This window comes from Haliaeetus albicilla, chromosome 2, assembly GCF_947461875.1.
Source record: "Haliaeetus albicilla chromosome 2, bHalAlb1.1, whole genome shotgun sequence".
Taxonomy (NCBI): domain Eukaryota; kingdom Metazoa; phylum Chordata; class Aves; order Accipitriformes; family Accipitridae; genus Haliaeetus; species Haliaeetus albicilla.
In genome coordinates, this window is record NC_091484.1 from 80,189,121 (window position 1) to 80,216,768 (window position 27,648).

The window sequence follows — 27,648 nt, forward strand, 5'->3', positions numbered from 1 at the left end:
TAGAAGCATCAGGCTGAGAAAAAGTGTGACACAACTGCAAAGAATCACCCCAGCAGACTACTTCCAATCCTGATTTCACTTCACTTGCACTCATTCCCCAAAAAAATACATGGCATGTATTCATGCCTGCAAAGAGCGTTTTACTATTGTTAATTATACTTAAGCACACTGAGATAAGCCTCCTGAATGATTCCCTCCCTTTGGGCAATTTCACTACTATGAACCACTCAGCAAGATGGGGTAAGACTGTCCAAGTTAGATTGCTACATTATGAGTTGTACCATTTCCAAGCTGATAAAAAGTCACATTAATAAACCTGCCTTAAGTTACAGCAGGATAGATACTCTGCCAGAGCAGCTTCACTGGGAGTACAAGAATAACTTTCCTATAAGCCCCAGCAGGGATTAGGGACTCTAGAAGGTGGGGATTAATGGTCTTGGCTGGCCTTCAAAAAAGCCACATGGAAGATGAGTTCATAGATAATAACTGTGAGGGACTTTCAAGTGTCTAGCTCTACACAGGCCTACAAGCATTGAAATAAGAGACCTAAAAAAGACTGGTATGTCATCTCCAAAAACCATAAATGCTTATCTAAGGAAAATAAAGGAGTCTGCCCACCTTCTGCACAGACTTGTAAGTTTTAGCTCTAAAATGACCTATTCCTCAACTATTTTAAAAAAAAAAGAAACTCCCCTGAGTCATACTTGTTTGCTGGTTTTCAAGCTGTCTCACAGAATACAGGATTTTCTGTGCTGCACACCAGGAGAGGCAGCACCAAATAAGGACAGTTTCATTAATCATGGCGGGGGGGAAAGAGTCTCCTGTTTTCACTTGGCAGAGCACAGAGGGAAAGACAGTCAAAGTGGGGGCAGGGTATGAAAACTCTGGCTGTTAGCAGAGCACTTTCTTTCTATGTTGCATATTGACTGCTAAGCCACAAACTAAACAGGCAAGGAAAGCAGCTGTTCTGTCAGCTGCTTTCCTTTAATAGCACACACATCAGAAAGGAAAGCAGTTTCTACCTCCCTAGGATCAAACCCAGAAAATAATGGCTTTCTGGCTTTTGCTGAAGAGTCCCTTCTCTTGGGAGGAAGAGAAGGATGGCACATTTCTAACATAGTAGGATCAGTCAATAATTCTCATTTTTATTATGCATTTTGTACCTCCTCATTCTTCTTCCTGCAAGATCATCTCACTGCCACGGCCTGGAAACGAAGACTAATGAGTGCACAAAAAGGGAGAAGTTTTACTACAAAAGTTCACCTCAGTCACTTAGTCCTCATGTCAGCTCCTCTAAATTCATCATACTCCACATTTATCTTGCATATGTTGCTCCCAGAATAATGGGTCTTGCACTTACATGAGCATTTCAGCTTTCATTTCTGAGATGATTTTTTTTTTTTTTAATTGCTTGTGAAGAAAATTCTACAGTGTGAACACTAGAACTACAAACCAGGAGATGAGAAAGAGCTCAAGTCATGCTGTGAGAAAAATGATTTTTCAGAAATCCAGTCCAGCTTAATTATAGTTGTAATACCGCTGTGCAGGCCCTCAATGCCTTTATGAACTCACAACATTTTGCCTTATGTATATATACACAGCTTGAGACAGCAGGAGGGAGAGGAAGACCACAGAGGACGGACTCTGAAATGAAGTTAATCGAAAAAAGCTCTCATGGAAGAGAGATAAAGCAGCCATTAAATAGCATGTAACATGTTACATCCATACTGTACCTCATGCATACATCAAGAAATTTACTGTAGTAAGCCTTGAAATTCTGAGTTAAACTTTCTGTAGAACAGCAGAAATGATTCAAGCTTGTGGAAATGGGCAGGCAGAAAGAGGCAAGATTTACACTCAGGAACTCTGCTCCTTTTTTTCACTAGGGTTATCAAGAAGGATAACTCAAGTCATAAATGGCACTGGAAAGACCTCAAGTAGAGCTCCTGAAGGCCAGCTTTGTGGCTTCTCCTACTCCGAGACACAGTCTGATGCCCACAAAAAAGCTGCAAGCAAACTGACTCTCTAGAGAAGTGCCCCAAGACCGACACGTTAGCCAGTGTTACTCAAAAAGCAAGGTAAAATTTGAGCAAGGAGCATAAAACATCACAGCTTACAGAGAGCAGCAGTTACAACCATGAAAACAGAAGCAGCTCATTTGGCAACCGGGTGTGCACAGTCACTGCTTCCAGGAACTCAGTTTACATACAAGCTTTACTCCTTTACCTATATAGAATAATTCTAGTTACATTAGTGACTATATTAGAGTACCTACTTTACTTTTAATATAAATAAGCACCTCTCTTGACAACATAATTATATAGCATGAGAACCTGTCAATCAGGACACAGAACTGGTAGCTTCAAAATGAGAAAGTTGACTAGTAAACTATCTTCATCAATGGTAACTCATCACCAGCTTGATGTTTCAGAGCTAGATGAGTGGAACAGCAAACCTGTCAATGCTTTTTCAACTAGATTTGCAAAGAGAAAACAATACTTTAAAGCTTTCCACTACTGGAAGGTCAAAAAACTTTGGAAGAATGAAACAAACCACACTTTTACACTAAGAAACGAGTTTCAGCTGCTGGCAAATTCTGCAAGATCTTAGCTATAGAAAGGAAGTTAGTTTATGGACTCATCAGTTGCCTTGGAGAATCATGCCCTCCCCTCAGGCTTCTGAGAACTGACAGATATGCCCCAAAAGGAACCTGGAAATAGAACAGACACATTTGAACTAGTGGAGAGGTAAGGGTTTGCCATTTGAAAACCACAACAAAGTGTTATGGAAACAGACATTTAAAAAGAAGCAGCAAATGTTAGTGCCCAGCCAAGGTTTCAGAGCATCAGCCAGAGCAGAACTTTGTGACCATGTAGGAAAACTAGTTTAGAGTGAACATGCCCATTTACCAAGCATTAGCGGCTTTCTGTTTGCTTCACATTTTCAGGCCAGGAACAAAATTCAGTCCCTGTATTTCCATGGAGGCCACTCAGGTGCTCAGAAATTAATGGAGAAATGAAGTCCCTAGACATGTTTAGGGTGGGAGCAGAGTATACCTAGAACATTCAGAGCTGTGGAGCCTACTCCTTACTCTGTTAAAACAGCTTTGAGATATCCAAGTCTGTCTTTACACAGTAGTGTGTCACTAGGACATGTTTAGGAAGGGCCTGGCTCTTTGCACCACTTTTGCAATTCAATGCATGGAGTTTGTTCACCTTGGGGCAACTCCACAATAGATATAATGAAGATTAACCATATTCTGTGTTACTAGGAATTACTTCTAAGTAGAGGTATTTGTGCCTACGCACAAGCAAGACAGACAAAAATCAGAAGTCCTTTTAAAACAAGGTAGAAGCACATAGCTTTAAAAATGCTGAACACACTTGGGCACCTCTGCAAGCAGAGCTGAAGTCTTTGGCTACAACAGCTCATGAAAGGGTTTGCTAGAAGCCTGGGAAGTAAATGCTGCCTGTCTGTGATCCAAGTGAAAGAGGTGCTCCTATTTGGTAATGTAACAGCTTCAAAACAAAGAAAAGTAGAACAATAATTTAGCTTCATAATCGTATGTGAAGCAGGGAAAGGTCCAGTGAGTCACCACACAACTCCCAGAGGGGAGAACACACACTTTTCTGAGGGACCACAGAATACAAGGCACATTTACGTGCTCCATTACCAGTGTTAATACACCGCAGGCCAGCAGAGCAGAGACTTTCTCCCTCAGCAAGGGAATTAGTTGCAAGATAACATTATCTCAGCATCCATTACTGCTTGTGCCAGAACATAAGCCACATGCAGGCCCACTTGAGGCAACATTAGCAGACGCCTACACCAGTTCCAGTACCTCCCATGCTCCCAAGGCGGGGGGGGGGGGTGTGAGAAAAAGATATAGGTGCAGAGAAGTGCTCAGAAATTTGCTCAATAATACATTAATAGGTATTTAAGCTGTAGGACAAGGCCCAATATGAAACACTGCTAGACTAGAAGTTCAGCAAATATGTTCACGTCTCCTTCATAAGGGTATTTATCAGATTCTTGAATTATAAAAAACAGTACATTCTGAAAGAACCATGTCATCCCGGACTGACAAACTCAACAGCAAGGAAAGCTAAAGGTTACATGCCAGACCCTTCTGCTTCCTCTGGACTTGTAGCTTATCCCTTTTAGCCAGAGAGGGATGCCAGCCTAGCCCTTAAGCTGCTGCTGTTATTCCTTACCAGCACGCCATTTTAATTCTCTCAAAGCAGGGAAACACTCCTGCTCTCACATGATGCTTATTCTTAGAGAGGATCCCAGGGATTTTTATTTAGCTAAGTTCAGTCATGCAGTTGGCCAAGTGCCATAAGAGCATCACAGAACTCCTTGGTTCTGAAAAGGGAGCAGCATTAGTGCAGTATAGACATACTAACAGCATTTAAAGTGGCAGGTTATGCAAGAAGGACCTGGGTAATTGAAGATAAATAACTATCCCCAGAAAGTTGTTACTGCCATACAAAATTTGTGACAGACTTCACAAAAAAAGCATGACAGCCATAGTCTGAGCTCAATTTAACTGCTTACACCCATCAAACAGCTGAACCTAATTCCTCCCGAGCTAGTTAAAAGAACAAATTCTACAATTTGAGCCTTTCCATTATCTTGAGCTAGTTTTAATGACAAAACTCCTGCCTAAGAAAGTGACCAACATTAGCTACTAGTGACCCAACTAGGTCAAGCAGAACCACATTTAGGAAACAGCTCTTAAAAATAACTGCAAACTTAAGCCTGGGAGAAATACACTCAAGTCAGTGAAGGCACTGCTCCAATTTTTAGTTTTCCTTCTAAGAAAGGTGCTCAAATGTTACAAGCAGGTGAATGCAGACTTAGTTCAACTAGAATGGTACCTGTGTGGCTTATCTGGTCAAAGGTTTAGGTAAAGTGGAGAAAAATAAGATGTCCTGTTAGCCTATGCTCGCATCAGGCTGGAGCATGGGAAAGGAGCAAGAGGCCTTATGTTACTTCTCAGTCTCAAGGAACATATGTGAGAATAATCGTTTCTCTTCACTCATACCCTTTGGTTTTTGAAATCTGATGGGGTGGCAACAGGGGAAGAATACTCATTTATGAAATGAATTAATGCAGAAGAATAGTTTCCACCTTCCATAATGTATGCAGGAAGCCAGCAGAGGAGGAAGGGAGTAGCTACTGCATTTCAACCACTATTGTATTTACATTTCCGTACTCTTGATAACAAATACATTCAATGATGCCTGAAAAACAAGGCATTGGTTAGAAAACAAAAGCTGAGCTTTCATGAAAGAAAGAGCAATAGAAGAAATTTCAGGTCTCACTGCAATGTTATCAGGTACAGTCTATTAGTTTCTTTAGAGAATTATTCACTTCCTTATTGCAGGTATGTCTGCAATATCCAGTATCACAGTATTGTGCCCTTTGACACAGGCAATTTCCCTTCCAAAAAGGGAAGGATAAGGGACCAAATAAATAATTGTTCAGTGTACTACTGAAAAAAAAAAACCCACCTTTTTTTTTTCTATTTTAAGTAAAATAAAGGGTTCTGCCTACATGACTTTAGAGAAGTAAAACGACATGTGGTAAATTGACATGGTAGCATTGTCCTCGTCCCAATGGTTCTCTTATTTCCAGGGCGAAATCTTCTCAGTTCTGTTCTCAGCATTCTCAACCTAGAAGGTCAGTACATACTTCCTCAAACCCCTTTTAAAAGGGTGGGTGATAATGCACCAGCCCCTCCTCCAGAAAGCTACAAAATCCACAGAGGCAAAGTTCTTTCTTACCTGCTTGCCTTATCTGAGCAGAATTCTCTGTAGGCAGAGCTCTGCTACAGGAGGGGAGCAGGGAGTCACACAGCAAGTAGCAGTTACTTGCTCCTACCACAATTATGTCAGCAGCAGCTCCAATCTAGTTCACTTTTCATCAATAAAATTGATCCTAAAAATGTGGTTTTGTGCATGTTTCTTCGCAGTTAGAGCAGTTATACAAAAAAACGTAAAGTAATCCAGCAAGTAATGTTTTTACAAGTACTTTCTACCCACCTATACATATGTAACCAATACAATAACCAAATGAAGTTCCATGTACCACAAGTCATAGTCAGTATTCGTGGTTTAAGAAAGCAAGTAAGATGACCAAGCATGCAACTGTACTTGGTTGAAAGAGCTCATAACTGAATAAGCAGGAAAAACCTATTTATTTCTGAGTGACAATCAGAGATGAACAGGTTATTGTTTTGTAAAGAACCCAAGATATTCCTCAATCAGGTCATCCAACAAGAACCAACCAGCCAGTGCCAGACTCACACAAACACTTCCTCCTTCCTGCCTGCTCTCCTGGGCTCCTCCAAAGGATGTTGGGGAGGAAGTTGCCTTTATTCATCTAGGCAGTCAATAAGCATGGATTAAATATTCCCAGATAAATTACTTCAGGAAGCATTTTTAGCTGCTGAATACAGTCTGTGGGAAACACCTGTTTGGTTTCCATGCCCCGAAACCATGGAACAACAACTGTGGAGAGGTACAACTACATGTATCCCTGGGACTCTAGGAGGCAGCTTATACTGTAACTCTCATTTTTTGTACCATGACAAAAAGAAAGAAAGGAGGAAAATTATAACATAGCAAACTCACCCCCTTAAACAACTTGGCAGTTAATAACATGACCAAGTAAGTTAAAGTCTGAGATCAATTCCGGACACCCAAGGAGTCTGGCAGACATTAAGACCGCATTGGTCAAAGCTAAGTAAAGTAGAAAGGCAGGGGGGAAAGAAGTTCAAGACTGGAACATGCAGGCAGGGCAAGGTAGTGTTCTTACGCTCCTACGTCATCTTCTCTGTTCAGCTGCACATAGCACTCACTCCCTGCAGGAGAAGGTGACAGTCCACCTCCCATGACCTCTTTAGCTCCATCAAGGCCACAGTGAAAAGCACGCACAGCATTCTGGGCACCTCCCCTCCACCCCCTCCCTCCCTCCCACCCAGAGGGAGATAAGCCATCTTATTTGGCTTTTATTCATTGGCTTTCAGAGAACAACTTAAGATGGTTTGGCAGGCAGCCACAGTACACAGTATAAACAACTGGTGGTGTGGCTGTCCCTAACTGAGCCTGGTTCCAGTCACATCCTGAATGGATACACAAGAGCATCAGCCAGACTGAAAAGACAGGACTTTGCACCTATGATGTTATCTCTGCACCTGCCATTTAAGGAGACCGACTACAGCATTTTAGGAACAATTTTATCCCATACCCATAACAAAGTTTTAGGAGACATGCGAGGCTACTGTCACTTAAGACAGTTTTAGTAAGTCATAGTAGATACAGTTAGTGATTTTAAAACAAGCTGTAATTGAACTGCATCCATTTGACTCCTCTGCATTCTTTACAGCCAAATATCTTTGGATGGTACTGGCAGACTGACATTAACAGCTTAGTCATTTTTCTACAAGTCTATGCCCTGTGTTTTATTGGTTTACATTCTAGGCTACCTCAAGGTTAAGGCAGAGGAAGTATTAATTAGTGGAGTAAACAGGCTGATACCACTCCCAGGACTTGAAGAAATAGGCAGCATTTCAGAACAATCACTGTCACACTAATCAAACTGCAATGTAGAAGACACCTGGGTCCCTCAGTCCATACAAATACAAAGAAGAAATTGTAATTCCTTCACTAAAGCATGTTATGTGAGCACCTGCACCAAAAATATCCTTTAACTGCAGACCTGATGATAGACAGACTCCAGTGAAAGGTGCCTTCCACAAAAGAAGGCTAGGACATGAAACTTCAATGGTCCGCTGCTCCAAATTCCTAACAAATCAAATCAGACTTGTTTTTTCTTAGCCTAGTTTGCCCATTTTAATCTCTTGTAGTCCTCTTACTCTGATAAAAAGATTTGAGTGACCAAGTTAAACAAGATGTCTGCCCTTTGCAGCAGGAAAAGCAAGAAAAGAAGGTCCACCTGGCTATAAAGGACATCCCTTGAGTCACACACCAGCCCTGCTATCTTGCACAGAACCAGAGGAATGTTAGAAACTTTAATAAATACCTAAAAGGAAGAATGGAAAAAGCATAGTAAATAAAGCATTTAACAGAAAAGAATGGAAAGGTAAGTGCTTTTCAGATATGTTTATTCTGCAGAAGTTCGAGTCGCAGAACTCTCTGTATAATAACTTTTAAAGACATGCAGACTCTCCTAGAGTCCATTTAACACTCCACTTGTCTTAGCCAGGCGTGCCTGCTCTGCCAGGTTTTCCTACTGAAGTTCTGTCAGAGATTGACATTTCAGAACTCGAGATGGTAGCTGTATTTCCCAGAACAGATGAAGTTTTAGTGTGTACACAGAGCTGTATCAAACCTTTGCTTTTAATTAAAGCATTAGTGGTGTGTCATTAGAAAAGTAGTTCATACCTCAAAAGCAGGTGTTCCTTTTAGCAGGTCCTTCAGTCCTCAGAAACTGCTTATCTGCAAAATACAATGCATGCACAATTAAGAGGAAGCCATATAATTACAGAGTACTTGGATGGAAGCTAATTAGGGGTGGCTAGGAGATGATTTGTGTTACTCAAAATTAACTAAAAATTGAGAAGTTTTGCTGCAGTCCCACTACAGTCATCCAGGCAGCTTTCTTTAACGTTCGCTCCTCAATAGGAATATTATCTAGCTATTACTATTTTACCTCAACACTTGCTCAAGCTATTAAGGATATACCATGAAAATTGAGAACAACTTTTCCCTTGTTATACACCTTAATAGGTTTTTACAAACACGCCATTAAAGCTGAAGTAATCCAGGATGATTAGGACATCCCTCCACTAAGCAGTATTTCAGGTACTCATATAATGGCTTAAAAGCTCTCAAAGTCACTGTTAGGCATACACCTGCATAGCCACCTGCAACAGCCAGGTTTGATTCATGAGTTGATTTTTATCAGACTGGGGATGAACAAAACTAGAGAGGCACCAAAATAACTGTGGCCCGATTTATGGGTTATTATTACGCAGAGCCACCATGCAAGGCACTCTAAAGGCTTTCATACAGCAGAACTGTCACATTTTAGTCCAAGACAAGCAAGACAGCAAAGATGAAGCTTTGTTCATTTAATAAAGCCTATACCACTCCATGCCATTTTCTGTACTTCCAAACTTCAGAGTGGAATCTCTCCCACTGTTATTAATACATTCACAAGTCAAAACCTACAGGTATTGCTAGACGTGTTACTCAACTAGAAAAGTATATGCTGTATTCTTTTAAGGATTACATTAATGATACTTGAATTAATATTTTAAGGGGATCCAGATTTAAAAAAAAAAAAAGAAAGCAATCAGGAGCTGTATTTCAGTTGCACACAGCCAGCTATTTTCTGTATGTTTTCCATGATTTCAGTGAAGCTATACCCAGCAGCTTTACCAGGGAGCCATCTCCTCATCTATTGGGTGTTGTATCCCAAATTTTTCTATACAGTATTTTACACTTTGTTCACCATGTTTCTTTATTGTGAAACAAGCATATCTACAAAGAAAAAAAAATTCTATCAAAATAATACTTCTTATACTCTCCTTTCAGTGCTCCACAGAAAAGAATATAAACTAAGCTGGACAGTCAGTTAAGTATTTCAATCCACATGGAGAAACGTCCAACTTGTTCCTCACCATAGCAAATAATCAAGCCAGTCTCACAATAAAATATCATCTCAGTACCTGCTTATTAATGCAAAGTCACATAGAAACACTAACACTTGTTCCTCTCCCTACAGATGCACATTTCATATTACATGGAAGCAAAATGCCAGAGCTTTCAGTTAAATGAGAAAACAGCCCAGTGAGAAGAGTATCATTTCAGCTTTAATAAGTGGTAAAGCACTGAGAAGTGAGGAAAAAACCTTCTGAGAGTCCTGTTCCCTTCAGAAGGGGTGGAAAGGAGAGTTAGAAGTTAATTATGGAATGGAAAAACAACTTGTGTGGTAACACTAAGGCTCCCCTTTCCAACAGAAGGAAACTCTACTAATACACATAATAAACCCACATTTTCTTTTTCCACATCATTATTTGCAGTTTAGCTACCCTGTGATAAACTGGGGCATCAGGGTTCTTCCGAGCTACTTCCAACTGATGAACACTCAGATCACATCCAAAGGCATCAAGCCCTAAACACACAGCCTGATGGTCTGCTCCATTAAAGTTCATCCCACACCTGTTGCTGTGATCCACCAGGTTATTACACTCTCACACATGATATTCCAATCTCTTTGCATTGAAAACACTAAACTTTACCTTATTTGTTAAGAAAAAAAGGAATAAAAAAAACCCCACAACCCTATCTTTTGTGGCAGAATATTAAAGAAAATTAGAAGTATTAGCTCCTTTTTTAGTGCTGGGCATTGCTACTCCATTGGGTAGCACTGTATCAACCACGGTTCTGGTAACAGTAAAGTAAAATCTACCACAGTTTCTTGGTCTGGGCAAAAACACTTCTTCCTTTGGTAAACCTGCATCTCTAGGTGCTCTTTAAATAAACTCTGAAGGAAAGAATTACTATACTACCAAGGTGGTCTTAAACTACCCATAGTGGTAAAGATTGCTTTTTTACTTAAGTATGGGGTGTTCTTGACCGACAAGCAGAAATGCTAAATAATCTGCCTTTCTTATCCCAAATTTACAGAGTTGCTAAAACTGCAGGTGTGACTGCAAAGTTTTGGGGTTTTTTTATGTGCTAGGTCTTACAGTAGTCTAAGATAGACTTCACCTTGTCCCCTCACATAATAAATTAAGGAAGACTCTGACCACTCATAGAAATATTGGTGAACAGCAGGAAAAAAGTCATCTATCACCTGGCCCGCAAATACTGACTCATGTGTTGCATTATTAGCCGTAATTGTTTTCCAGTTTGGAGAAATATTTCTGAGAACTATTTTAATGTTAAGAGAGATACCTGTCTATACATTGCAACCCTGATTCCAAGTTTGCAACTTTATTTCTCCCCAACACAGTTTTTATACAAGTGACACTGAAAAGCAACACAACAGAGGAAAAGCACTCTATTACTTCATTTACAACCCACACCACACCCACTCTTCATTTTTATCTTGCCTATACTATCAGAAAACAGGTAATGCCTGGTATGCATACCGTCCCATCATGTTTGCTATCCCTGTAATATCCAGTTTCACGTCCTGCACCAGTAGTTCTTGTTCCTCAGCTCTTCTGGTTCCCAAGCTCCTTATACTTTTATTACTAAACATTTCAACGGCTTCTCTAACTTCATCCAGTTTCCTACACAGATTTCCGCCCCCCACAACTGATTTGCCTGCATCCCACTAATACACTACTTTCTGCTTTCTACCCGGTCTCTTACTTTCTGTTTCTTTCTCACTTGAGAGTTCACCAAATCCACCCCATCTATAATACAACAGTTATTCTGAGGAGTCCCAAAAACATATACATATTTCAAGGCAAACATTAACAATTCATTTCTGCTTTTTATAATTTTGAAGGTTCTTACTACTTTAAGTAGCAACTACTTGTCTCTACCAGTTTCCAGTGGCAGCCCTTTTGAACATGGAGTAAACTACCACCTCTCCTTAGTCCATGAGAAAAGCATACAACTTAACTTGGTAAGTCACCCAAAAAGGATGCAAGACAGAAGCAAGGAAGTGATTCCCCTACATCCTCCTCACAAAATTATTATAATTAGACAGTCTCGAGTTCCAATAATTTAGTACTTTCTCTATGAACAGTGGTTGTCTCAATCTCCATTTATGTTGCTATACTGCCAAAGAGAGAGAGTCAAGCAAACCTCCAGTTACATTCAGGATTAATCACTCTTACCCCAGCTAAATAGAATGCACTTCAGTGCAATTAAGTTTATAACAGAAAGAATGTGCCATTTGTCATATCAGATGCCCTTACAGGCTCCCTCAATTTCTCTAAACAAGCAACACTTTTTGTTTTCTCATCCCCAAATTCGTAAGACTGTTTCCCATACCCTGGGAGAGAAAGCCGCTCAATCTTTTAGTTTCCTGTTGTGTCTCACCCTTCATACTTTGTTTCCAAATCTCTAGATAAACTGTTTCCTTTAAATAGCTCCCCCTCTTAAATATGCATGGTACATGAAGATCACTTGATATGAAAAGCTAAGAGGGGCAATACACATTGCAGCTACAGCATTCCACATGCAAAGCAGTATCACATTGTCGAATACCATGGGTTTGAACGTGAAGTCTTGTAAACCCTGAGCTATATATACATGGTGGCCACAAAACCCAGAGATTAAGGCACCTCAGGTTTTCATCCGAGTCCTTTCCTAGAGGAATAACACTAGCAGCAAATTAACTACAACAACTTTTGACACAAGGAAAACTGCCTCTACAGCCACAAGGCCCTATGTTGTCTCCTTGCCTGTACCTGAACTCACCAAGATCCTAAACTAAGAGTTTATTCAAGATTATATGATGGACTTTTTTTTTTCATGGGTACCATTGCCAAATATTCAATGAATTTTTGTTAAGCATCAAATTCCTGCTCCCACACTTGGATGAGGCATCTCAGATAGAGCTGACAGTATTTGAAAGAGACTGCTTTTACATGAGCTTCTAGGCTTTTGAGTAGAGCTTCTCCCAAGAGAGAAGGAAAGTGCTGAAGTTAGACTAGTAACTTAAAGAGTCTTCAAAACACAAGATGTAGTTCCACTGAACTCTAAGAGTAAATAATCTTCTAGGGAAACATTGATAAACAGAAAGTCAGACTTTCCCAGTAGTCACACAACTCTTACTACTTCTAGAAAGAGATCATACTTCCCAATTGCAGGTAGCACATGGAAGAATAAAGGTCCTCAGCTGTGAAGCAAGCAGATACTCTGGCAATATTCACATTTAATCCTTAGTAAAGAGGACAGGCTTTAAAAAATAGTCTTCTGTAGCAATTCATGTTGACAAAGTTAAACAGTGAGGTTCATACAATCAGACAGTAAATAAGCAACTGCACAAGTGTAGCTGTTTTTATAGCACCATGGATTTTTGCACGTCAAGAGCAATTTGAAGAAACAACATGCAATGATTCTAGAAAGTTGGAAGAGTGACTCAAGGATTGCCAAATCACCAGTGTCAAAGGCAAATCAAGGACCTTCCAGAATGATCCTGATAGGCTGGACAGTGCCAGAAATGCTAATTAAGAGGTAAGCTCCCACAGCCAGCAGCCTTTAGTTAGTTAGTGTACGACTGAAGAACATGAGGAGGGTGGGAGCAAGTAGTCAACTACGTTACAACACAGTACACATGACAAGAGGCTAAAAACACCCAGAGAAAGCTGAGATGAAATACTTTGACAGAAATGATCTTTCAATCTTTCTATAGATCTTTCGGATGTGTCTAAACAGAAAGAAAAAAAAAAAAAAACCAAACCAAACTTGCAAACATCCAGATCCACAAAAAGAAAAAGAAAAAAGAAACCACCAACAACACTACACCAAAAAAAAAAAAAAAAAGGCAGAAAATGCCCTTGATGAGAAACAACAAAGCACATTCCTTTTCAGTAGAAGCTCAATAGAAAAAGAAAGTGATTTAAGCAAGACCAAAGTATCTCTTTTCACAGTTGAAGAACTCTGCTGCTAACAGGACTAAATTAGCTAAAATTAGCTATCACAGTTGCGTTCCCAACAGCACCTCTAGCTTCCTGTGTGGATGAGTAGTTCTGGTGAAAGCAGTTCTAATTTGGATTCAGAGCATGCAAATTTAAGGAGAATAGTGATTTCTGACCAGTTCCTTCCATGAACACTGATGCATAAGAAAAAACTGTCTTTCACATTCAATTTTAATCCTCTTCTGAAATATTTATTTTTGGAACAATTCATTGAACAGCAAGTCTTCAGTCTAGCCAAACTACAACTAAAAATAAAGGTATTAAGAATTCAGAAATTCTTCCTACTGTTATATCTAATCAATACATATCCACTGTGACTCCTGTCATATGCTTTATTTGTCAAAGCACATGCCCACACCCACACTTGGACAGCATTATCCAACAATCTGCCATCTTTTTGGATAGTATAGACCAGAGATAGGCATTTTTAATGATTTGAGATATTACCAAGATTCATAAAGCAAGATTCAGTTGCACGCACATTAGAAAAAGCAGCAGGAAGAACCTGAGTCATGTCTTGAACTATGAAATAGCAACATACTTTAGTTAAAACTATATGCAACTGAAGCTCATCCAATGGCCATTTTGCCTTAGCTGGGGCTGAACACTAATGAGCGCTTGATCAGGACAAAGAGAAAAAGAAGCTTCATTATTCAAATTTCACTTGTCCTCTAATGAAAGGCTGCTAAACTGATTGTGCTTCCTGCTATCAAAGAAGCACAAAGGCTACCTCCCGACTAGGGAGTTCAATGTCACAGTTAACTTATATGTGCCCAGGACCACAGTGTCTAGGAAGAGGCTGCATTCACACTTGTAAAGTCTTACTCTTTAAACCAGGGTGGCCACATGCAAATGGCTCTTGAGAATGGTCCTGGTCCATCCCAGCTCTTGAATAGCATCCACCAGTGTCTGGGAGAATACTTTTTCCCTAGGCCAAAGATTGCAACAGGAAATATTCTAAAAACAGCAGCACAGATGCTGTATTCCAGCACTACCAGAAGTCACCAAGCATCACGTTATTCCCTAGCACAGGCGTAGTCAGAGATGCCCAACTATGAGAAGCTTTTACTTACTAAGTTGTTTTGATATTCACATCATCCCAGCTTCCTGGTAACTCCAGTAGTCCAGCTCATCCTCATCTGCCACTACAAAAGAGCATACCACCCAGAAAGTCTCCCCAGCCCACTACTGTTAAGAAACAGGATTGCTTGCAAGGTCTTATCTCTCAATGCCTTTTTTAAAAGTAAATAACAGAAGAGGCATTATAATTTTTTACAGTCTTTAAAAAGTCTTTTATAAAGTCTCTCTGGTCTAGATGGTTCCTTTTATCACATCTGTTTTTATCGCATCTGTGGACCACTGAAGTTTCATGTCCTAGCCTTCCTTTGTGGAAGGCACCTTTCACTGGAGTCTGTTCTTTTTATCACATCTGTGGCACATCTGTTTTTCACAGGTTATTCATTAAAGAGGTTAACATGGACAACCAGCAACTCTCCATATAGTCTCCTCGGTATTTTTCCCCTACCCCTTCACAGTGCAAGCCACCCATCCATGACAACTTCAGCTAAAACAGAGGGCTATTTCCAACCCAACACCCTCTTCACTCACACTGATTCAATTCTTAATACTTTTTAAAAGGTTGTTTAATGAACAGCTGGAAGCTTGAGGTGATCATAAGTTTTCACCAGTGTCTAACCTGTGAATGCCACCTCTTTAACCTGAAATACTGCTGAGCTGACTGACTGCCTAGAGATCCTTGCTCTCTCTCTATACAGTGATATACGTTACTCCATTAGCTGTATTTCTCAACTGTGGAAACTCTTGCTCTCACTTCACAAAGGAACTTCGAGCTCAATCCTATTCAAGCCATAATTAACACTTCATTTTTGCTCCATGGAGGCAGCCAGCTGCTGTTTCCAGACACAGGTGAAGGAAGATAAGGTAGAAGCATGAGATTTCTAGTTGCAAGTCATAAAAGACACTGAGGACCCATGCCCAGCAAACAAGCTTGAAATAGGTTTATCAGTAGCTAAGTTGTAACAGGCTGTTCAACATGTGAAACAAAAAGCATCCTTCTTTTAATCATTTCATCCACACTACACCCTTTTAGAGTAGCAGTAATGTAGAGCACACTGCTCCTTTCCTACATCCTAATCTGGCAAGTCTTGAGATGGCTCAAAAAACAGGCTGTTTGTTTCCTTTCTGCTTTCACAGATGACAAACTCTCACTACAAAGATCAAAGAGTCAATGGAGTGGCCAGTGATGCTATGCACATTTAAAAATATAACATGAACGTATATCAAATATACCCAGCTATTGGCACACCCCTGAATGGAGAACACCATACTCTCATTTGGACTATGAAACATTGTCTTTCCTTGGCTTCAGAAAAGGAAAACCAAGATGGAAGTTGCAGCTGCCAACAGCAATTTTACAAAATTACATCAGATTAAAGAATGTTGTCTGCAGTGTCAGCTAATGTACTAGTGTGGGCAACCAAGATAGAAGTTTGGATTTCCCATTTCTTTGGGACCTTGAAGACTGCCTCAGCAATGACATATTACCATGGCAACAGCTTTAAAGCAAAACAACTATTGGAGGAGAATTCTGAACCATCTCTGACATTTTACTATTGTAAGAAAGCATGAAAATTCATGACACTTAAATCTACTTATGTTTTCAAGGTTGATGCCTGCCAACTTTCATAATTTAAGTGACAGAGTTGCCCATTAATATCTCCTCACTTACACACAAGTCTCCTGCAGAGGTCATAATCCTCCTCTTGTATCACTGCTCCTCCAGGAGGAAGTGCAGTATGGAGAGGATTATACCACTGGTACATATGGACAGCAGTGATGAGCGCAGGGGAGAGCTGCGCAGCTGCAGGTCACTTTTCAGGGATACTGTTGATTGACTTCACTGAGCACTTAAATGCTCACCACATCTTAAAAAACCACCTATCAAGCCACTATAATTTTTACATTAAAGGATCCACACAGAGAACAGCGGGTTCTCTTTTAAGTCGAGGTTTACTTGGTGCTTGTGAATGGGTCGTTTTACAGAGACCTCAGGACTCTGATGTGGCAGTACTATTGACCTGTGCTTCTTCATCCTGACTTGCAACTGCCCCAATCTCAACCTAGAAGTACCTTTAAGACAGAGAGATTTAGGATTTATTTAATCCTTGGATTTTCAGTTTGGAAACTTATTTATGACAGTAGATTTTACATGGAATGCTTTGGAGGGGAAAAAAAAAAACAAACACACAAACAAAAAACCCACAAAAAACACAAAACCCATCAAGTACCAAAATTAAGCAGAATACACATTGGCAGCCTGACCAGCACCCTAGGTTAAAAGCTCTGAAAGTACATGTTATTTAGTTAAAGAAAAAAAAAAACACACAAAAAAAAACCTCCATGCAAAAGGTCCTTTATGTAGACGAAATTCTCATGTCCAGATATGCTCTAAGTAAATACCAGTATCTGAGCAAATCAGTTTGATAGGTTTAATAAGCGTGTATTTTAGGTGAAAAATTTAAGATGTTTAGGAACACTTCAGAGTAACTGAACTAGGCATTAACCATTCCCTTAAAAATCAGTCACGCCATCACTTCAGAAGGTGAGCAAGACTGTAAGATGAATCCACTCAGTAGCAAATTCAGTGTCTCCTTTGTTTACAGTGGTGCGTTTTATGAACTAGTTGCTCTTTATAGACACAATTCTGTGAGCAGTTCTGAGTTAAGGCCACACATCTCCATAACAAACATCAGGACAGAGCTTCCATCATGGGTCTATATTCTATTCACTGTCCTCATCGCACTTCTAGACATAACAGGCAGCAACATTTTCACGAGAGAGATGCTTGTCCCTTGCACGTATAATGGGTCATCAAAAGAGATTTGTCTGCTTTCTTGAGGGGCAGAATGGCAGCAAGGAACAGAAGGAGCAAGGCAGGGGGAACCTGGTGAATAAACAAAACACACACATATGTAACACTGCTACTTAAGCACTGGAAATCATTGTGCTTTCCTGCTTGCTTTTTGTGGAATCCACTCCTGAATACAGATGCTGCTTTACAGGAAATTCTATCTTCCTTCACCTGATATCTATTACCTTTGCACACACGAGCTTCACAGGTTGGTGTCCAGTGCCTTGCATCTCTGTTACAGAAATTGGAGATGAAATTGAGCAGAATAGCTCTAAAGGGTACGAACAGCAGCACTGGTGTCAGAACAGCCAGATAAGACCTTATTAGAAACACCTAACACTCCTCATTAGTCACAGGTGAACAAAAGCATCCCAAGGGCAAGTCACATGCACACTATTTCTTAAAACAGGTGAAAGAAGGAAAACAGCATTTCCTCCATATGCAAGAGCTCCTGTATTAAAATGGGTAGATGGAAATGATAATTGCCCTTGTCTCCAACGCTTAAGTTTAGTCAATGCCACAATTCAATAGTTACAGATTACAAACACAACAGAACCCAATGTTGCTTTTACATTTTCCATATCAATTTCAGGACTGTTACTTAGCCAATGATGATACAGAAGATGCATCATCAGCTCTTATTAGACAAAGGGAACACAACTTTTTTTTTTTAATGATGCGAGACAGCAATGGAACTAGTACACCAAGGAATACATTGGAAAAAAAAAAAAACAAAATACAAAAGAGTAATCTTAATTTTCCATTGCACAAAGATAGCAGGTTTAGAGTCTCTGCACCATCCATAGATTTCTTTCTGCATTCTCAAGAGCCAAAACATTAATATGGATCAGGAGGAAGGCAAAAAAAAAAAAAAGGGCATTTAAACCCAGTGGACAGACACACAATCATTGCTACTTAAGCACTAGAAATCACAGAGCTACCTTACTCACTTTTCTGCAGTCTGCTACTAGTAAACCAGCTGCTGCCTCGCACAGCTGTAAAACAATCTTCACCAATCTCCTGTCAACGGAGAGGACCTGTTGATGGGAAACAAGGCTTACTCTCCAACAGTGCAACTGCAGAGACAGATTACCTTTCTGAATACAAAGTTAAAACTGTCGTGATCCACTACATTTGACAGCTGAATATTTCAAATCTTGCTATTTTAGAGTATGGATTGCACAGTGCAGAATTACAGATCCTCACTGTAGTTCTATAGCATGTGAAAACATATTCCACTCAACTGTAATGAGCACTGTAAGACAACCCTGGCAGGGGAGTTTTGTTGTTGGGTTGCATTGGGGTGGTTTTTTCTCCTCTTTCTTCAAGCTAAAAAGCCTTTCCAGGAGTCATGGCTATTCGGTAGCACAGAGACTATATACTTCACCTAGTATAAAAATATTTGCTTCTAGACTAGAGGGCATCCTCTAACAGAAAAGTTAACGGAACTCAAAATCATTACAGACACAATATCAAGCGTTATAATCATTTAAAAGCAAGACCATTCAGAATATGACTATATTCCAGAAGTTTTCAGAGGACTTGTTGCCTAAAAGCTTTACATTGAAAAGACCAGATTTGCAACAATCAAGCAGTATCTGTGTCCTGAGATACCACAACCACTGAAATGGTGAACTGATTACACATAGACTTTGCCAGGACCTCATCGAGGTCCCAGCTGTGCAGAAGTCACCTATGGAATGTCCCACATTCCCCCAGTTAATTCACAAGAAACCTCAAAACATCATTTCACCTCCCTTCTGTGGGAGTCACAACACCTGACTGACCTGGCCAAGCTAGAGCTGGCACCTCGGGTTAGGCAGAGCTAGAAAGTTAGGACAGCTCTGAGTGATCTCCAACACACAGAAAGGTGTGTTCATAATATATTTCTCTACCACTCACAGAAGCAAGCGCTCAGGCATTAAGAGGGTGCATGGGAACAAAAGAAAACAAACATTCTCCCATTATTTATCATACAGTGCCAACAATTAAGACTTCCAGCTAAAATCAGAGCAACTAAGAGTGGATTTGTTCTGCAAGGTGTAAGCAGAAACTGATACCCATACCTGGTGAAAGGGAAGAAGGGGAGATAAAGGTCAAAACAGTGTAGCCAGATAGGGTTAAGATCATTAACATTTAGTTATTTGCCTTTTAGCTTGCATATCACATTTCCAAGGCATAAAGAAGCCCATCTTACCCAAGCTTTTGGGGTTTTCCATAAGAGGTGAAGTGGAAAAAAAAGAGAGTCCTGCCACAAAGGAAATTTTTGTGTCTCCCCAAGAGAAGCAGTCCTTGGTACTCATATTGGGGAAAAAAACACAACAACAAACAAAGTCAATCGGCAAAAAGGTAAGTTTCACTTTTTTAGAAGTGGGTTGAAAAACCAAGCAGTCAGAATAAGATTCAATACCAGCTTGTGAACAGATTAAACATTTGGTTTGAGCTGGAACATGTTCACATATTCTGCATCAAAACTATGGCTTTTACGGTTTTTAAAACACAGCATCACTCCTTAGCAAATTCAAGTCAAAAGTGACTGGCCTTGAAATTACCTGATAAATAAACATCTGAAGGATTTACAACTGTAGAAGAGTAATTAAGGTTTCTAAAGAAAAGTTTCTAAAGCTAACAAAAAATTAACTGGAACAGAAGAACAACACTAATTTCCCATTATGCAACTGCCTCCAAAAACAGATTTGTTCAATTCAGCGTGAAAAAGTGGGATGGAGTCTTAGTACCCAACATCAGATGACAACAGGTTGCAACAAGGTGCAGACAGCTGTGTTAAACCAGAACAGATGAACAAATTGTTTCAAGATCTGAGACACAATGTATGTAATGGTGTATTCGACACAGATAGGCTCTTAAATAATACCCTGCAGAAGACGGCTGCAGAGCAGAGCACCACAGTGTAAGACCATTCATCCAACATTCACTCTACCCTGCCCTAAGACACTGCAATGCATTGTTAAACATGATTTTAATTTTTTTAAAAAAACCTATCAGTTATGGTCACAGCAAAACCAGCCAGAGGTTGTGGACATGAAACTCACGCACTTTTCTTTTGCTGCATTTTTGCAAATTGCTACTCAGTCACAGTAAATAAAAAGTGAGATGGAGAAGAACTGCAGGAAAAAAAAAAAAAGCAGCAAAAGACTCAGCATCTTAGAAGATTCTTCCCCCACAGACTCTGTTTTATTTTGGTGAAGGCAGAGGAGCAGTGTCAGTTTGTCTGTGTTATCACAACAATGATACACTAAACAAAGGGAGCTTGGTGGAACTGTTTTCTGTTACTTGTTCTATGCTTATCAAGGAACATGATATCTGCTCTGAAGATGTAGCAAGATCAGCAGCAGTTTCCCCATCAAGACTGAAAGCAGTACAACGTGCGTTCCTTTACATCACAATCAAGTAAATAAGTGCACAGATTTATTGCCTTAAAAATATCAAATAATGTCTTCAGAACTCAAAAGCTACATGAATAAAATAAATATTGTACTATGGCTGAATGAAAAAAATTCCCTTGTAAAAATGCTTCAGACGTACCAATAAAACTAGTTTCCAGCACTATACTTAATCCATCTATTTCTCACAGCTATTGGAATTAAGAAAGTTCTGAAGAGCCACAAGATGCACAAGAAGCCTACACGCTGGAGGAAGGACACGCACACATACTTGACATGTCATTTATTCAGCGTAGCGAGGCCCCAACTAACCAGCAAAACAATCCTAAGAGCTGCTCCAGTGCCAAAATAGACGTAACTTTCTAATAAAATTCCCTCCCTCCTCCATACAGGGGCCTCGAATCCAGTACCTAGTCTTGCTCAAGCACACAGGTAAATTACTTGGGGTGATAGTCCCAGAATAGCTGAGGTTTGCACTGCAACCAGAAGGAGCATTGACCCGAGCTGCACATCCCTGTCACTCTCCTGTGCTGAGACAGCTGAGCAACTGCTTCTCAGCCCAGCTCAGCTCATTAAACAAATCACAAAAGGTTGTCAGTTTAATATGTAGGTTCCTACTGCAAAGACCAATTAAAAAAATAATTATACCATCCTCCTTTTAATCTGAACTTCAAACTTTTCAGCTCAGAAAAGGAAAAAAATAAAAAGTTGTTCATATTTCCATCCACAACTTCACTTGCTTCCTGGCTGAGCCACAAAATAGTGCAGTTGTACTGGCCATTAAACCAGCTCAAAATAAAACCAGGAGTACGCTGACATGGTCAGGTGCAGAGACGTGCCCGCTCACTCTGCCTGCACAAAGTGCTGGCAGAGGCTGGCACCAAGGCAGATGGCATGCACGGCCACCAACTTCTGCTTAAACACATGAGGCTGGCTTTTGTAGGAGTTAGTTACGACCTGGTCTTGTTTGCAGTTTGGGTTTTGTTGGGTTTTTTAAAGTTCACTGGCAAAATCCAACAAAGCTGTTTCACTGGCTGCTGTTTCGATAGGCCAGTATGTGACTAGCAACCCTGCAGCTACAGGCTGTACTCCCAAATGTCAAGTTCACCACTAATGAAATATAACTAGGAGATGGGAATACAGTGAAACTGGCCTGTGCAACATGCCTGACAGCTACTAATAAAACAGAACGTTGTATAAACAGCTCTGTTCCTATGCCACCCAGGGTTTGGGGATTTTTAGGTTAACAACATCTAGGTGAAATATAGTCACTCTTGCTGTGTTCAGATTTGGAACCTGTTATGACTCTAAAATTATGGAAGAATTAATTAGTAATTTTAAAGATAAATCCCATCTAAAAGGAAGACAAGTATAATACATTTTCTCATATGTAATTCTGTTGTTTTTACAGTTCTTAGCATTTCACTAATAATTGACAGAAATAAAATATTTGTATTCCAGTTTCAGCAGACTCCATACTTTTCAGCTCCCTCTACACACTGATACTGCATTGTAAACTGGAACCAGCATGCAGTTCACAATGCATCCAAGGACAACAAATAATCATATAGGGGTGAGAAAGTGAAAGAACGAAAACAATGACTACTACAACTTCTGGTTTTTAAAGTTGACTTAGAATGAATCAAACTTGCTTTGATTTACTGAATTCTAACTCAGCAAGCGAGACAGATAAAACTGTCAGCTCTCACAAGAATCACAGAAGTGGAATAGCTGGGGTTTGCTCTTACTACAATTTTTTCAATCAACTGCATATTTTAAAGCAACAATTTTATAATTTTAAAAATAGAAACAGGTAGAAAGCACATGGCATTTCACCACAAACCACTTCTAGTAGCTTGCGCTACTAAATAAAATCCCATTGTTTCCAGAATTTTTACTGAAAGCCAATAATCTCATACCCAAACTCTAATCATGCACACAGCAACATAATGTGGGGAGAGGGGGAGAAGGGTCCTCCTTTCAACAGTTTCATTTTGAAAGGCCAGAGGACTTCACTCAGCAGCATGGATACACTGATAGCCAATATTTAGTAGTGAACTTATTGGGGTTTACTCTTGAGTATTACTACGCAGTAGCACAGGAGTCATTGAATGTTTTTGTTGTGTAAGTCTGTGACAAAGTTAATCTAAAGGGTACTTTAGGTAAATGCTCTAACCCAGTTAAGAGATGCCTTCATTTCTTACTCTGGCAAGACAGAAATTCACTGCAAAAATACAGCTGGGCGAATTTAATACAAAAGGCATATTGATTCACTGTGCTAAGCTTTAAAATAAATAACTTAAAACTATGAAGCTAGGGATCATTGTTATATAATTTTTAATTTAAAACTTTCATAGAGTCTTAAAATCAATGTGATTGCCAGAAAAATAAGCACATCAAATTCTTAAGAAGCAGATCTTGCTTAACCCCCCTCAAAGATTAGCTCTTGTTTCTAAACTGAAGTGAAAAGCTCTACAGACAGCATCTCCTACCTGCTACCACACCATGACTGCATCTGAGCAGACACACAGCTCCCTCCAACACAACCAGATTACTCAGTGGTCAGCCGATGCAGCATACTTTTGTTTCAGCAAATAGTTAGAGCATTGCACAGTGACCGCTTGGTCACTAGGATGAGATCATTCCCAACAGCAAACTTTATCAAAAAGCTTTTTGTTACATGCTGTTGTACTTCAGAAAGTTAGCTTAATTTTATGATTAATTAGTAAGGAAGATGTTTTACAGGAAGGTTCACTTTATTATTCAGAAAATACTCGTAGCCGTCCCCTCCTTTTTTTTTCCCTCCTACATTTCTACTTCTTTAGATTTAGAATGCTTGTAAAACATTTTTAAATTTTTTAGCCAAATTATTAGAATCATAAGGGGATGACTTCTGACAAGTATCAAAGGGGTTTGGGAGGGGCTTCTTGTTTGGTTTTTTTCCTAGGTGTTTGAAAAGAAATACATTCAGATTCTATAACATCACTTCAGTTATGCTTTGCATTTATTCCAAAGCAATGAGAAAATATTCTCAACTGCCCATACCTGGCCTCAGGATGAAGAAAAAGAAGAATATACCAGTATGGAAGGAGAAGGTTGCTACTGCGCAAGGCACCCTTGCTGAAAAATGAGCAAGAAAACAAAAGAAAAAAGGGGAGGGGGGGGCGGGGAGAAGTAGTGGCCATGGTACCTTTTTTTTTCCCTCCAGTAAAATCCAAATACTGTTCTTAGGCTCCTGAAGTTCACCTTGGAGGAGTTGAGACACCTACTTTCAAAGCATCAGTTCAACAAAGATTACGTAGTCTGCTCCGGTACCCAATAGGCTCTAGACAGCCAAGTCCTCCATACAAAACTTCATTCAGCATTTGAAGTTCTGATGATGTATCTGCGCAAGGACACTTGCAAATGATTAAGCCAAATATCCAGTGTATTCTGGATCCATAAATTTGGCATCCTCACACAGGCCTCCAAAGGAACTGATCCCACATATATACCCAAGCATATGAAACATGCACAAACAGCATCAAGCTGAAAGAATACCAAAGCATCTACGGCATCCCCATTTTAAGCAAAGTGGGGTCCACATCTTGGGAGTTGGAGATCCCAGTTCTATTTCCTCCTCAGCCTGAAAGCATTCAAACCCATCTGCACTTCTGGAAAGTACATTACCAACCAAACATTTGCCACAGGCACTTCATGCACAGAGGGTCAGCCTTTACAGGTAACATAAGCCTGAAAGCATGAGTTCCAAACCCCGGAAGACCAACAAGACTGTGTCTGTCTATCCCCCTTCTAACCAAGCGTTCTAGGTTTTGACTTCTGTTTCAAGAACTGTTTCTGTGTTTCATGCAAGAGGCTTGCTGGATTAAAGCAGAAATACTCCTAGGGACATAAGCCAGAACCCATGGCTCCTGACACCTGAGCATCCAATTCACTCCACTGCAACTGACTATGCCATTTTTTGAACCTCCTTCCAGATCTTCCCTGTTATTTTATTCCAGTCATGCAAGAATTCTTATCTTGGCCACAAGAAGCAAAAGAAATTTGGATGCAGAATTAAGACTTGCTATTGTATAGCACACAACTGAAACAAAGCAAAATGCAGTGACATGTATTAATGGCTAGATTGCAAAAATTAAGAACAAAGACAAAAACTAGAAGTCATGGAGTATTTAGGAATCAAAAGAAACTTTGATTATGTTCTATGAAACGATCAATTCCGCAGATCTCTAGTGAGGCACAGGCTGTCTATTCTCAACTCGCTTTTCAGAAGGAAACACAGATGCTTCAGAAAGTTTCACCCTGTGGTTGGTTTATTTCTTCTTTCATCCAAGCATCTGCTGCCTGCAATTCATTCGTCTCTGCAGCCTTTCAGCTTTAGCTAGACGGAATGAATGAGTCACTTAATTAACCTAGAGTTTACACAAAGGAAACGTGAAAGCAAGAGACTGCCTTTAATCAGATCAATCCAGTGAACTTCTTGAACACAAACTTTTTTTTTCAAATAGAAAATTTAAAAAAAAAAAAAATAGTAGACTAACAAAAGTCATTTAGTAAAAACTAGCTACAATAGAGAATAATTCACAGGCCATCTCCAGACTAAAAACCATAAGACTTGAGTCAATTTCATAAAAATATACTGCACATCCCTGTTTAGCAGATGAAGATGGTCCCCTCGGTATACACCCCCCTTTCTTGGTATTATGCTTCTGAAAAGTGTAATACAAAGCATTTAATCTAGAACTTATGGCTTCTGTACTTTGAAAGATTAAAAGAAAAACTCTCAGAAGAGATAAGCAGGGACATGAAAGTGATTATTGTGACCTGCAAGCTACAAGTGTGATAAATTGTGCCGAGAGGACAAAGGTAACAGTGGTAACCAAAGATAATCTTTTTTTTATTTGGAGACATAGAGACTTTTGAGCTGGGCTATTTCCTCAACACCACCAGCACTTGCCTGTTCACAGATTATTTGCCTTCCCAGAACGAAAAGCATTTTTTGTTGCAATAGGTCAGCACTGTAATGTAGATGAAAGGACTCTGAAGAAGCTGTATTAATACATCTGACCACCACAGAATCACACATGATTCACACACACACAGGCTGCAGTACAAAAGCTGCTGATCAACACCTAAGGCTCCAGTGCAACTAGTTAAGAGGAGACAGCCCACACTTAACTCTCACCTGAGCATAGGAGATGAGATGATGAATAAAGGACAAAACAGAGAACATGCTACTGCAGAAGTCCACGCAGATGAACCTTTTGCCTGACCTGTTGCAGTAGTTCTTACTTTTTTTTTTCCATATGCTATGAAAGTGGAGTAATACTGTTTTGCTGACTTACAAAAAATATCAAAATAACTAACAGTGACTTACTTCGCCCTACTCCTCTGCTGTTCATGCTAAATTATTTGCTTTTATTCACCCCCCCAAAACATGCCATTTATTCCTCTGATCTAGCATTTTTTTCTACCCCCAATCCCACAAAAAAGCTTAGGCTTGAATCTAAAGCATTAAAAGGACTGCTGAAAGAAAACTACTTTGAAAAAGTCAGATATCAGTAAAGGAGAAGTGTAGCTGGTGGATATACAGCTTCCCTTTGTAGTTTGACTTCTCTCAATAACCCGGTAACATCTTTCAGCTTAATCCAAAGCTTATGTTTCATAAATAATTAGATCCAACAATCTTTAATTTGAAAATTAAAATAATTTAAGGACAAAATGTAGGTCCTCCAAGTCACTTATGAAGTTACGTCTCTTTAAAGGTATGGGTTAAAAATTCAGTATGGAGAACAACACTACTCAAGATGGTCTGTATGTAATAGACAAGATATTCAACATCAGAAATCTCTTCAATCAAAAAAATGAGCAAAAGCCAAATTACTGAATACCACAAATGCCTACTGTAAAAATATGTAAAAAGAACAAATGCATTTTAATTCCATACAGATTTTAAGAGCAAGTTTTGCACTATATAATTTTCCGTTCACTTCACGTTCAACCATTTGATTACATCAGTACCTCAAAATGACATTAGAAGATGTGAAGCTTGCCAGAGAATTTCATTTGGGAAATGTAACAGGCAGAGTCAGCATATTTGACTGCTGAAAAATAAGACTACAGATGAATTACATACTAGAAAAAATAAACATACCCCAGACTCGAAGGAAGAAATACAGTTTTAATTTTGATCAATCTTGGGCATTTTCAATGTTTCTACAGGCATATCACAGACAAAAAACAGTTGAGGGTCTGCAGGTTTGATCCTGAAAGGAAAGGCAGCCGTTACTATACATTGCCTTGTTCCACGGGAGAACACCTTGTCTGTAGGATCCCAGGTAAATACAGGGAATCTGGTCTTAGCAAGCTAAACCATCTGAAGTGGAGTTCTGGGATGATCAATGGGCATTTAGGTCCTATTAGCAGAGGACAGAGAGCATTGTTTGCATTAAGATAGCCAATCAACTGTGCCAAGAACATTTCTCTCAGACAATCTGTGTTCCTCCCACTGCCCAAATGCTGTTTCTTTAATAGAAAGCTGACAAAGAAAAGGATTTTAGAAGACAGACAGAAGGATGGTCTCAGCTAATGATTCCAGAATGGCTGGCCAACACCTCCGAGTTCAGGCTTTAAAAATTATAATTCTCAAACTGGATTCCACAGATAGACTTATTACA

The 27,648-nt window shown here is 39.7% G+C and overlaps 1 protein-coding gene across 16 annotated transcripts in view; it reads right to left on the reverse strand.

Annotated features, from left to right (window-relative positions):
- Positions 1–27,648, reverse strand: part of MAP4 (microtubule associated protein 4) — a 164,279-nt gene that overhangs the window by 124,473 nt on the left and 12,158 nt on the right. For all 16 annotated transcript variants that reach the window (XM_069778471.1, XM_069778464.1, XM_069778465.1 and 13 more), the window contains exon 2: positions 8,412–8,465. The gene's annotated coding sequence lies outside the window, so the exon portion shown is untranslated. The remainder of the gene's footprint in view (positions 1–8,411; positions 8,466–27,648) is intronic.